This window comes from Stigmatopora argus, chromosome 12 (genome assembly GCF_051989625.1).
Source record: "Stigmatopora argus isolate UIUO_Sarg chromosome 12, RoL_Sarg_1.0, whole genome shotgun sequence".
Taxonomy (NCBI): Eukaryota; Metazoa; Chordata; class Actinopteri; order Syngnathiformes; family Syngnathidae; genus Stigmatopora; species Stigmatopora argus.
In genome coordinates, this window is record NC_135398.1 from 11,073,428 (window position 1) to 11,087,156 (window position 13,729).

A 13,729-nucleotide genomic window follows, 5' to 3' on the forward strand; every position below is an offset into this window, starting at 1 on the left:
GTCATTCTCATCAAAGTTTTATCAGCAGGAATCACATAAACCTCCAAAATTATTCCAAAATTTAATTTTTCACAGTGACCTAATGTACACCAAAAGTTGATGTCTGCGGACCCTGAACAACTTCCGCTTTGAGTGATGCAAAAAATAAGCTTTGTAAGCTTTGTACTTTGTGCTTTTGCTTTGTTGTTCTGTCTAATTACCCTCTTGCTTCTGTCGCAATGAAATTTCCCGAATACGGGATGAATAAAGTTGTCCAATCCAATCCAATCCAAAATGACTATGATGGACAAAGTGCTGGGGTTTCACAATTCAATACTAAATAACAATCTTCCTTGACGCCGATTTGTAAACGAATCATGGCATCATTCTCACAATTTGAAAATGTAATTTATTTCGTTTTTTATTTTTACCTCGGCGTCAAACGAAGTCACCATGAAATGATACGCATGACTCAGCTTTTGCTTTCTACACCGTGCTCAGACATGCATTACATTACTATACCGGTGGGGGAATTACCTCTGTGCTGGAGCGGTATGATTAATTCAACATTCCCCTTCTCAGCAGTGCATGGGAGATTTCGGGGAGTTTTCTCTCCCAACAAAATGTGGCTTATAGGAATTTAAACGTTGAGCTTTACCAAAGCAAAACATATAATTATTGGATATCTGCACTAATACGGGAATAGCAAATCCCCATGACACGTGTACCTAAATTAGCAGCTTCGGGAGCGTCTTCGCTGAACTCCCCCCTCACTCGCTTCCTGCACCCCTTCTAGTACCAGGCTGCTAATACGAGCTGCAACTTGGCGGTGTGTTGTAATCCGACAACGTTTTGACAGCTGTTACCATGAAGGAAGTGGGTGCAGCTCAAAGACACACACACACATACACACAAAGAAAAAACATATAGAAATCTTCAACTTCTTTCTGACTGCTGAGATAGTTTTATGAAGGAAAAAAATGTGGCGGAATGTTATTTTAGTGCAAGATGTATGTGCGCCGTTTTGCTCCAGTGCGCTTTGATTGCGGTCTTGTTACTCTGACGCTCAATCATGTCTGTATAGCTCTAAATACCAAAGATACAGCTGCGGACAGACTAGTTTGGAATTTTGACAAATTACTTATTTTTGTAGGATTACACAAGCAAAAATTTTTTTGAATTATTTTTCTTTTCTGTTTTTGCTCAAATTTCTTAGCATTATTACATAAAAAGCTGATAGGGGTTATTAATACCAAAAATCAACACCCAGGTACTTTTTGATATGGAACAAAAATGCTTAGCATACGCAGTTTGAAAAAAATTTGGGCCATATATTCATGTAAATTGTGATTCTATGTTTAGTTTTTGTGGCTAGCATTAAACTGTAAGATTATGAGTGGTAAACTAATTGAAATATAGTTGGCACTATGACACAACTAGCAGGAGGAAATGTCTATTTTAGTATTTGAAATTCTATTATCATTAATGCCAGTGAATAAGTCAATTTGCTTCACTGGTTTAACTTGATTCAACTCTTATCAGAATACAAAGCAAAACGATAAAAAATGTCTACTGTAAGGGTGGGAAACCACAAAGGAAGACCAGAGTATGGATTTGAGCAAACGACCTCAGAAGTATGAGGCGGACGTGCTAAGCAAGCGTGCCTAACATAATTTAATCTTGATCAAAACAAACCATATCATGTGAAAGTTTCCATTCAAACATTTATGAGTTTAGGCTTGAAAAAGTGAATCAAAGTATGAGCTAAACTCTCAAGAAGGGTAAAACATATGTGCTGACCGCTATGAAAACACCTTAGCTCATGGTGTAGTTCTTTTGGAGCTCATTTGTCTTTTCTTTTTGTGAAGCCAGGGAAAAAAAAAAAATCCACCTCCGGAAAGTATGATGGGTATGTCACTACGCGACCTTCCGCCTTGAAGTTTTTCCATGTTGATGACTATTTTTAATTGTCGTTAGACATTTATCAGGCATCCCCTCTGATTTTTTCAAAAAAATCTGCAGCTCTAATGTGGTAAAAAAAATGTTGCAATAAGGCGTTATGGGAATATACTAAAATTTGTTGCGTGACCAAAAACACAGGCTCAACTGTTATCTACTCAATCAACATCCGCCAGTAACCCAGAGAATATATTATAGGTACACAGGCTATAATTAGGATTTAATTTTGCAGTTTTGTCACAGAGAAACATGACTTTTTGTATTTTATTTCTGAAATTTTCCCAAGATGGTTCCAAAAAAATGCCATCATGTCTTTTTATCTTTCCTTTTTTGTCAGTGTATTTAATTGTTTTTGTCAGTGCAATGAAAAAATGATGAACTCCCTTTTATCTGCTATTGACTTCTTTATAATTGATGTCTGAGTGAAAATAAATCATCACTTTTAATAATGTGTAATTAAATTACAATACAATGCTTTGTTTCCCTATATTTTATCTAATCTTTCAATGTTCTACAGCAAACTTCAGGTTCTATGAATTGAATATACTCTGTTAAGGTTGATACAACTATGATAAAGAGCATGATCATGAAACATAAGGGCGCTGCACTAAATCTTAAGTGGCCTTTGAGATAAATGATATGCCGTAAAATCACATTTTTCACAGGAAGAACCATACAGCTCTATTCTGGCTGCCGCACACGAGGGACCGTGTCTTTAAGGGCCTGATCGCAATTCGAGGCCGGATAATGGAGGTTTTCAACACTCGCTCAAAGTCATAAAAATGTCCGCTTCGCATGACAAAGCTCGTTTTTCCACAATGTTCCATTCCAACTGGAAAGAGTTCCTTACGCATAAATCACCCGAGTATAACGACAAACAAACAGAGTCAATTAATGACAATGGAGACTGTACGTTCCTCCCATTGGCCCGCCATGCTTGCAGAGGCTCCAGAGACCCCATTGTGGTCTTTCGAAAAGGGGGTAGGGTGGGATCAGTGCAGACGCCTGTGATTTTGGCAACAGAGACTCTGAGGCTGCCAGCAGAGGTGCAGGGTTAGAAACATTTGTATTCACTTCCTCCTATTACTCCATTATTCATCCTAATCTCTATGGACGGGAATACTTAAACTTGTCTAACAGAGCTAGGACACAGCTATAGATGTGTTATGACAGATCTGTCGGATGTATTTAATCGATATACACCTCTTTTTGTATCTTTGGGGATCTTGTAAAGTACACTTATTATGGACTTTTGAATTGCTCGCGTACAAATAGTTGGGTCTCTGGAGTTGGTCCCACCCATCAAGTGTGAAATTACAAAACCAAGTGCAAAATCTGCCTTTTTCTGAAAATCTGTCTGCGGGCAAGCAATATATATATATATATATATATAAAACTGCTCATTTACTGAGTTAAAACTCTCCCGCTTGACTTGATTAGCCTGGCAGGGTTAAAAGCCACAACTACACTGCCTGAAACACTACCATCTCAGTTCTATGCAGGAAAACTTACATGCCCTACAGATACGCTTTTTCTGCTATCATGCCAAAGGATAAACAAAGCTGAATTAAGTTTTATTGGGTGTTCACATTAGCGTGAGCTAAGAGCGTTAATGTTAATGATGGGGGTACTTAGAGGGCGAGGTATTTTGAAAGTTCAGTAAAGTGCTGCCCCATGAATGAAAATATCTTTATGGTATTTAGGACTCTTCTTTTTTTGCATTGAAATGTTTTGACAAGAACATATTAAAAAAAATGGTAGTGTGTTAACAATTGTGAAATGTGCACCATTTCATTGAAATTCCCCTTAATACTACGGCTACATTATGTGGTATCAACCAGCCGTCAACAATTGTCAAAATAACATTTCTATCACCACCACCGGTTTTATGCATCAATGATGTACGACTTTTTAATTACCAGAATAAATCTCCCAACAATGTTGATGCTAAAACAACCAATGAGGGATATACTGGTGGAGGATGACCTGGAAGTTTCTATCAGCAGCTGCACTGACCCTAAAGCTACCACACACACTGTCTGGCAGGGAAATGAGTTGCATGTCGGGGGTTTGGTTGATGAAAGCCTAGCGGGTTTTACAGAGACAGCCAGTGAAGTGGATGTCCAGCTCATGCCTCAATTGTGCCGTAAAGATTCCCCAGCTGTCATTGGGATTAGCCTGTGTACTTATGTGATTAGGATACATGGCACCGGGACTAGACCCGGCGCCTCTGACCCGGCGACAATGTAGATAGTCGTAGGACGGTACTATTTGAGAGTGTGATGGCTGATTCTATTGGTAGAGAGACTACTACTTGGAAGGGGGAATTAAACCTAAGATGTAAAAACTTTCTTTCATTATATCTATCGGCTTCATCACTTGCTACAAAATAACATACAGTAGTCAGAAAGTTTGAATCAGCATACTGTACAGGACTGATAGGATTTTCTTTTTGCTGACCTTTTTCCTTTACAAAAACATGACGGAACAACACTTTTATTATTTTGTATAGTTCCTCTGATGGTGCATGCTTTTCATTTCAGCCATGGTATACAAATGATCCACCGATTGAATCCAGACAAAAACAAGTTACTTGCGACTCTGTGAAATGAAAAACATGGAATGAAAATGAATTGGCCTCTTGTCTGGAAGTCCAGCCAATAAATTGATTTATGGAGTGAAGATGACCATATGCAAAGTAAGCGAACTACCTGAAAATACACCATGGGCACTTACTAATGACCTGGGGGCAATGGGAATCTTCGTCCCAGAAAAGAGTGGTTAACAACCTGCAATGTATTCACTCATTCATGTTCCCAACCGCTTATCCTCACAAGGGTCGCGTGGGATGCTGGAACCTATCCTAGCTGACTTCGTGCACCCAGCGGGGAAACCCTGAATAGGTGTCCAGCCAATCGACGGACAACCGTTCAAGATCAATGTCAAGATATTTCGAGTGTTCAATCAGCCTAAGCTGCATGTTTTGGGGATGTGGGAGGAAACTGGACTACCCGGGGAAAACATGCAAACTCCACACAGTAAGGACGCACCTGGGATCGAACCCTCGACCCCAGAACTGTAAAGTCAACGCGCGAACCACTCCACTGCCGGGCCGCCTCAAAGCAATGCAATGGACTAAAATGCCTGCAGGGCTCCTTTGCTAAAGGAGGCACATCTACCTACATGCCTGTCTTAAATTTGCCAGAGAACATCCAAATGACTCAAGAAGGCTTGGGATAAAGTGCTGTGGTCAGATGAAACCAAAGTGGAACTGTATTTGGCATCAACTGGACCTCAGTGAGTAGGAATGAATCAGCGGTGTAAAATTCAGCTTTGTGAGTCACTACATTCTACCTTCCCCTAACTTCCCTTACTGTACTTGCCGTCATGAGAGAATATATAACATGGATCACTGAGAAATTTTAATTAGGAAAGAGCAATGTCAACTTGGGGAGTGTATATACAGTACCTCTTCTCCTTAAAATAAATATACATATATTCTTGGACTTGGCAGCACTGGACAGGAGCCACCATTTTGAATGACAAAGAGTGTGTCAGCGTGGTGTTTGTGCAGTCCTTGCACAGCTGCACATTTGTCCTGCTCCACTGTACCAGACGCTGTGGCAGGGGTTCAACAGTAACGCTGACCTCATGTGTCACAAGTGCACTGACTGCAGGGACTGAAACGACTTGCACATAAATTAAGTTGTGTGTGCTTCAAAAGGAGGTATAGGTGCAACAAGGAAGGAAAAAAAGGTTCCCATTAGTTTTATCATGATCATCAACAATTTTATTACAGTATCTTTATAGAACACAGGCATCTAATTAAAGGCCCCTGGGACATATCTAGCATCTAAGTGATTTTCTGTGACCACAAAAAGCAAAAATTCATGTGCATGGACATGTGAATATTTGCTTGGTGAGTTGATAACATTTTCTATTAAAGACCATACAGCATTCCAACATTTGGCCTACAGTGCTCCCACTTAAAAATAGAATCTGAAGCCCTGGGTATTATTGAATTTGTTGTATGTAATACTATGAGATCATTGAATATTTAGATGCGTTGGACGAAATGATGACCCTCCCAAAGAAACCAAAACTACTATGTGGCCCGTGAAAAAGATTAATTTGACAACTCTGGAGATTATCCTGAATCATTATTCTTTGGTGTGCCGTATGTAACTTGGTCATCTAGAGTAGATTCGTATACTCAGCATACATACATGTTTTTTTTTCTTTATCGTGTGATGTCTTTTACATGGAAAAAAATGGTTGTCAAAAATTGACCTTTATGTACCCTGGAAAGAAGAGCAACACGCTTGTTCACTCGCCACTTCTACTGCTGCATACGGCGTGTGGGAATGCGAGATGAGGAGATAGCATAATCCTCTCCGTAAATGCAGGGACGTTTGCTTCAGGTCGATTCCCACCCTTGTAGCCTTTGTGATGGGCTGAATTAAGTCCCCTAAGCATGGCAGGGTTTTGTCGAGGGTCTGTCAGCGCATTCAATGGGTACCTCTCAGTTGGGCCAACAACCAGGACTGACCGTTTGCTGTTCTGTGAGAATCTCGTCAATTTTTTGGACCAAACATCCAGATTAGCATTGATGGCAGCAGCAACGGCGTCGTATCGGCGTGAGAGCATGTTTGTGTAGTGGGGTTGGGCTAAATAGCTAATCCATTGATTTAGTTGGCGTTAACACCCTGGCCAAGAGCCAGCGGCGACTTAAGTGTCAATTGGAGTCGGTTAGATACTTTGTACATGAAGAGATTGTGAGAATGTTGTAATGTTACTTATATTTGGACAGAAGAAGAATTTGAAAGAGTCTAATTTCTCTAAATTCCATCTTAATTTTACTAACTTTTTAAACATGTTTTGAGAAAATCGCAAAAAAATATATTATTTTTTGTTTGTAAGTGTTACATAAAAGTATTACCAGAAGATGCTCAGAATGAATGATGCACTTGATGGTTTGCAAACATTTTTTTCACTGACATTTTTGGGTCCAACTCCTAATTGCATACCCCAGGCAGGGGCTTTGCCTCTTGAGACTTCACCGTATACAAAAAGCTGGAGAAATTTTTGGCTAAATGCAAAATTGAACCTAAGAGTATTGTTGCCTTGGTGATGTAAACACTAGGAACATCAGCTATGAGCTCATTTTCAACATAATAAAATAAAGGGGCACATTGTCAAACTGCTTGACCTGCGGACAAAATGCACAACAAATTCTTGGAACGTGTTAAAACAGGACGGCGTAAACGTAGCCGTCTGGGGACAAAGGAACATTCCTTGTGTCAGTGATACTAGTGTTTTTTCAAGTCCGTGTTTTCAATTATCTTCGCCGTGCTCGTTGAGAGAGACGAGCGAGATTACCAGGAGAGGAGGAAAGGGGAGACCAAGAAACACATCATCATGCAGAACGGCTGTTTGCCGAGTGGCGGGAATTGGTCCTCAATCTTGACTTATTGAATTATGGAGGAACTGTCGACAGGTTGAGCAAGCGTGCTCTTCGCTCCTTGCATTGGTGTTAGTCAACACAGACCAGCAGCTGTCAATGTGAAAACATGCCTTAGCTCAGGGTAGACGAGTGCACCTTGCAGGGTCACGTCACCCCTTGTAGCAAAATCTCCCTAAAAGCAGCTAGGTTTCAGCCCAAAGTACGACAAAATTCTGCGACAATACATGTTGACGGATGATTGTCCTGTGATAGATTCTGTTATTGAAGTAAATTGCAGCTACTACAGACCTTTTTTCAACTCTTGCTAACCCAAAAAGCAGGATCGCTCAAAGCTCAAGACAAATGAACACACTTCTCAACTAGATGGCTTACAAAAAAAATATTATTTGAACTTTTTTGCTGACCAAATACTAGCACCACGACTTCAAGATCTCAAAGGTAGTCGTGTTAGTCATTAGGATCTTATAAAAAGGAAAAAAAAACGACTATTTCATACTTTCTTGCTATTGGATTAATAGTTGGATTTACAAAACAGAGGCCCATCTCTTGCCTCAGTTTGATTGACACACAGTAATGACACCAAATCAGATCAAATTTTTGAACAAATCATATGTAACCAACTTTGACCACCAGTAAAAAAAAAAACAGCATCTTCAAATTTCTGCCCAAGGTAAAGTAAAGCAATTTGTCCTTTTTGTGCAGTACGTGAGATTTACTTTTTCCCAAAGATGTCATACTGAGGCACTTTTAGATTTATGATACTGAGAGTGTAGGTAGGGGTTGAGTAGGTAAAAATAACCTCGCAAATCAACCTTTTTATCAGGACTAACTAAAGAGGCTTTATTCCAAGTAGTTTGCATTCAGCGCAAGACATCAGAGCAAGGTAATGACCAAAAATATCCTCAAACGTTGCGTGCCATAAGAGTTCCTTTTGTCTAAATACATAACATTTAGGGTGAACATATGCAACAAAAACTGCACACTGCACCTGTATCCAATTCTGTATTCAAAATTGTTCTTGATACAACTCTTTTACTGGATCTGTAGATATACCCGAATGAATTGTCCACTTCCCTTTGCCGGGACCTAGATTAAATACTTTATGTTAAATCTATAAATTCTAACTTTTCACAAGAAGAAGTCACAAGTGACACTTCGGCTTGTAACGGGCTGCAAATGAATAAAACAAACACACTTGTGTACACACCTGATCTGCCCACTTGTAAGCTGCCGTTACTCCACTTGTCGTTACGGCCAAAGAACACAATTCATTATAAAGCAGGTGTGTTTTTCTCTAAAATGACCTATGACACTTGTGTTCAATGGACACACACATACATTTCATGCACACACATATACATATGTATTGCGTCCTGTATAGGTGAACAGCTGTCCTTTGGCACGCTTGCTTTCCTTTCTTCGGCCATTTGTTATTCCAGGTTTGTTGATTGAAAAAGCAGGACACTTGGGTCCGGCAGAAAGCAGGTTTACAAGTTATTTTTGCAGTCTAAATATTTTGTTTTGTTTATTCGTTTATAAGCAAAATAAGCGCGATGAAACGCTAAGTGTTGACGCAAGTCATTCCGGGATGCCGGTCAACCACCAATTTGCTTTCATTTTCATACCCCTATCCTTTTTTTGCAAACTCTTCAAATTGTCAGTTACATTGTGCAGAAATACTAAGAACATTATCCAAGTACTCAACACAAGCAGTTGCTTCTAGTTGAATACGACACAAATTCACTAAATTCAGATCGCTCAAATGGCTATCGTTCAGTTTCACAGACACTAATCACACTGCTAGTAGCTCCTAGTTTGAATGGATTGCACGTCCGTCGTCGTAAATGAAAAGTGAAATGTGGCCATTCACTGCCAGCCTTGCCAGTTCAAATGGATTAAATGTCTGTCGCCATCAACGGCAGCTGGTAAATTAGTACAAGGACTATTTACTGACTCTTGAAACAGATGTCCTCATATGACAGTACACACGATGGAATTTGGTGCAGTTGCATATTATTTCAGTGACAGTGTGCCCACACACATTAGTAAAAGACTAGTGAGGCTATGGAGAAAAGTGCCCTGTGCCTGTGGAATCCCACGTTGTCGTGATGGACCCTTTTCTTTGCGTTATTAAAACTGTAATTTCATATGTTGTTTTTCGGCTTGCTGAAGCAATATAGGATGACTTGGCAAGAACTGTGCTATAAAAAAAAAACTCCTGACTTTGTTCTACTTAATCATAAAAAGCTGCAGAGGGTTTGGCTTCTTTTGTTGATGTAGCGCCGTTCAAAGCCAAGAAACACAATAAAATATTCTTGAAAAGTCGCTCTTGGTTGGTAATGCGGCCGCGAAGTCACCTGATATACTGTGATGTAGGGATAATGGCTTCTGACCTTGGATCTTATCAAGTTTGGGCTGATAAAAACTTAATGAATCTAAAAGGGAATGCAAGGTTGACAGGTGAAATGTGCTGACATTGCAGCCCTCTACCAAATTCGTAGACTATCTTCGGGAGACAGAACCGGCGAACTGTTTCTCCCTCGCAGTTTCTTCCCAAACAGAAAAAAAAATAAACAGCAGAGAGGATGCAAAGATGGCTAAATAAATTTAGAAATTCACTGAGACTAGCCAGAAATATGTCTATCTCCACAACTCAATAGTTCTCTTTCAACATGTTAACTTTGCATATTACATAACTCATATTACTTGCATTCCACAGTTGGGTAACATCTATATAAAAATGTGCTGCAAAGCATTAATTAACCCACACTTCAGTTGGGGTATTGCTGATATGGACAACTGAAATTGATCCCAAAAATAATCTAGAGATTGACAGTAAATTTGCATGTAGACCAGCCTTTGCCAAAATCCATAATCAATCACTAGACTCCAAAGAATAAAATCATTCATTCATTTTCTGAACTGCTTATCCTCACAAGGGTCACGGAGGGTGCTGGAGCTTATCCCAGTTAATTTCGGGCACCAGGCGGGGGACACCCTGAATTGGTGGCCAGCCAATTTAAGGGCCCAAGGAGATGGACAACCATTTATGCTCACACTCATAATGCTCAACCACCCTACCCTCCACGTTTTTGGGATGTGGGAAGAAACCGGAGTACCCGGAGAAAACCCATGCAAGGAAAGGAAGAACATGCAAACTCCACACAGTGAGGACCGCACTGGAATTGAACCATCAACCCTACAACTGTGAGGCTGACTCACCAACCACTCGTCTGCTGGGTCGTCAGAATAAAATCAATTCATTCATTAAAATACAATAGGAATTTCTATTCACTACCCCACATTGCCTTTTAAATTTGAATTGGATTAGAGTTTGGGAATAGTGAACCACACTTGCAGATTCGCAATCCAAAAAGGCCCAAAGGCACATTTTAAACACTTGGGATTGATCAACGCGTGCGTCTTATCTGACTTAGCAGCGATGTCTGTGTTACTCCATAGCGTTGGCTCGAGGCCCTCGCTGGCTATCAGTGTCCAGGCCTAAGAGGATCATGTGTTAGCTGATATCTTAGCTCAGTGGGGTGCTGAAATGGAAAAGGGGGGAGTCTGGAGGAGGTAATGATGGACCACTTTCTCCTGAGAGGACAGGAATTCAGGCTGAGAAGCACACACGCCAGCATCGCTGTGACTGTGTTGTAGATTGTATGCGAACTCGGAGCTTTTTGAGGTTGTGTTTGAAGATGTCTTTGAGGATGTGCACCTGACATGTTAGATTTATGGATTGAAAAGCTGAAGAAGCAACAAATGAATGTCTTTCAAGCCCGCTGTTAAACACACCCTCCGCTAAAACGATTCCTCAAGGGAATCAATGGCTCCATTCTCTTGTGGGCTGAAGTTTTCCTGATGGTGCCCGACCTCAATGTGAAACATTAGACAGCGATGAGGGAAAACACAACATAATACTTGTGTGACCACCTTGCTCATTGGCTCTTCAGTGCACCTCATCGTACTGAGAGGTGTTTCAAACATTTAGGTTACCAAGATTAAGCCACTGCAGCCATTGCAATGAACATTTTGTTAAATTAATGATTGTATTACTGTCAGTCAAAACAACTCAATCCAAATGGTAACGATAAATGGCATGAAAAATTAATGAATGCTAAATTAAAACTCATGGATCAATTTTTAGTACGTGTCTTGGTCTAAAGATGTCAAAAAGACATGGGAAAGAGGACTGTTTAAATTCCAATTCCATATTAATCAGGACATTTATTGGCTGATTCAAATATCAAACAGTTCTTTGTCAGACAAGAGCAATTTCGTCAAAAATTAACGGAAGGCAACGTCTGGCCATAGATAACGTGAATAGAGGTACATACCTTACTTGCTATTGTCATGTTGAAGATCATCTTGGATCAAAAGCTATGTAGTTCATGGTGAGGTAGGTTAATTCTGTAGCTCAGTGGGGCTCGAATTCAAGTTAGCTCACTGTGGGAAAAAAAGGGGAATAAAAAACTTACTTGATAGCTGTTTAGTGTCATAATCTCAATGACTATCACTACAATAAAGTTGAGACTGTTCTAATACAAAACAGAGACAAGTGCTGTCAGTAAAGTGACATTAAAGTGATTTTAAGGGACTCCTATAGTGTTTTGAATCACTGTATATTTTTCGCTTTCGACCTGTAGCCCGTGTTGTGTTGTTGGTATCTAACACGCCTGCTGGAGACATTTTAGACTTAGCAAACATATCAGCATGATCACTTGTGGTCAGAAACTGTTAGCTTCTCAGATCAGCAAGAATGAATGTCATTTCTTTAGTCTTTATTCAAAGAGATCAAATATCTTCCTTGCCTACAAATTATCCAGGCTTTGGTATCAAACACACCCATTGGAGTTAATTCTGTGATAAAATCAAAGTGTGAGACAGCACCTTGGGCTTGCCATCAAAGGAGAACCACAATGTATTTGTCTGCATCCTCGTTTTAGTGGAGCCCCACAAAAATGTCTAAAATCTCACACTTAGCCAGGCGCTGAGTGGAAAAACAAACGTTTCGGTTTCAGCTCTTTACAGCGCTCATCATGCTTTCTCTTTTTAAATCTTCCAGTAATTGTTCTCTCAGGGAACTGCAGGGATGACTCCACTTCACCCTGAGAAAGCACCCTCGTCCTTGGCCACAACATCTCCGCTGTCTGGCCACAATCGTTTGGCATTGTACCACCCTCTTGTTCATTACTCACAAGTGCCAGGGCTGCTTTTGTCCCAGGTTTCCCAAATCAATTATTATAGTCTTAATTTCATTTCCAAATGGATGACGGAAGCGCCGTCCTCGAAACGGCACGAACGCCCATGTGAAATTCAAAGAAAAAGGCGGGGTGACGTAACTGTATAATCAGGCACTTGTATTATCGCGAGGGAATGTGAAAGGCGCGCGGGGTGGCACCGTACAAATTAAGCAGATTGCGACTCAAGTGCTCATGGCACAGCAGAATAGTAAAGTACCCAAATCAGCTTAATGCAGCTAATCTTAAATATTTATAAAATCAGTTGTAATGGGCTTCTACCCTGGCAGTACCATCCTCTCCACTCAGTGCGAGTCAGAAAGTAGTGACTTTTCATATTAAGGGGTTGTTTGTTCATTGGTGGGTTTGGAGGGTTTTTTTCGGTTGCTATGTTGGTACCGGTTTAAAACTTGTATTGATAGATTTAGAGGTCATTGGCTAGTTTGTTGTTTAGTAGGTTTGAGGGTCATTAGTTTCTTCATAGGTAGATGAGTAAATATTCAGGATTTTTAGTCAGTAAGTCACTTAGTCGGGTCATTTGTTGGTCACACTGCAGGTCAATTCAAATTTCTTTGCCCATATGCCACACTTATCTGGTTGTTCATTGTTTTTTGTTGTTGTTTGTTTGTTTTATTGGCCAGTCATTTACATTGTAGGTATGTTGTTTCTCAAGTTGCTAGGTTTGTTTAATGTGCAGGAGGATGGATACATTATTGGAATATCAAGCTAGTTCAAAGGTATTTGTTGTTAGTTTATCAGTTAATCTAGTTAGTTAGTTGGAGAGTCCTCGTTTTTTGTCACTTTGTTCACTAAGGTTTTGTTAGAATGTAGAAAGTTTTGACTGTTTTTGTTAGATTGCAAGATTGTTGTTTTGTTTGTTCCTCAGTGTTTGTTATGCTTCTTCCATAGTAATTACGTGGAAAATATGGGTTAAAAGGAGTGTCTTTGCATATTCAGGGTCAAAATTTGTTGCTGCTCACAATTATGAGTCTTTGCTTACCAAACCAAACCTGTCTTTAGTTACGATTACTCAGTTTTTGTTTGTACTCCAGTGGAAGTTGATATGAGTCGTAAGGGGAGCCCT

At 40.0% G+C, this 13,729-nt stretch overlaps 1 long non-coding RNA gene across 1 annotated transcript in view; it reads right to left on the minus strand.

Annotated features, from left to right (window-relative positions):
* LOC144085775 (uncharacterized) overlaps positions 1-13,729 on the minus strand; it is a 78,991-nt gene that overhangs the window by 26,180 nt on the left and 39,082 nt on the right. The window contains exon 3 of the long non-coding RNA XR_013304257.1: positions 11,743-11,851. This is a non-coding gene — a long non-coding RNA (uncharacterized LOC144085775). The remainder of the gene's footprint in view (positions 1-11,742; positions 11,852-13,729) is intronic.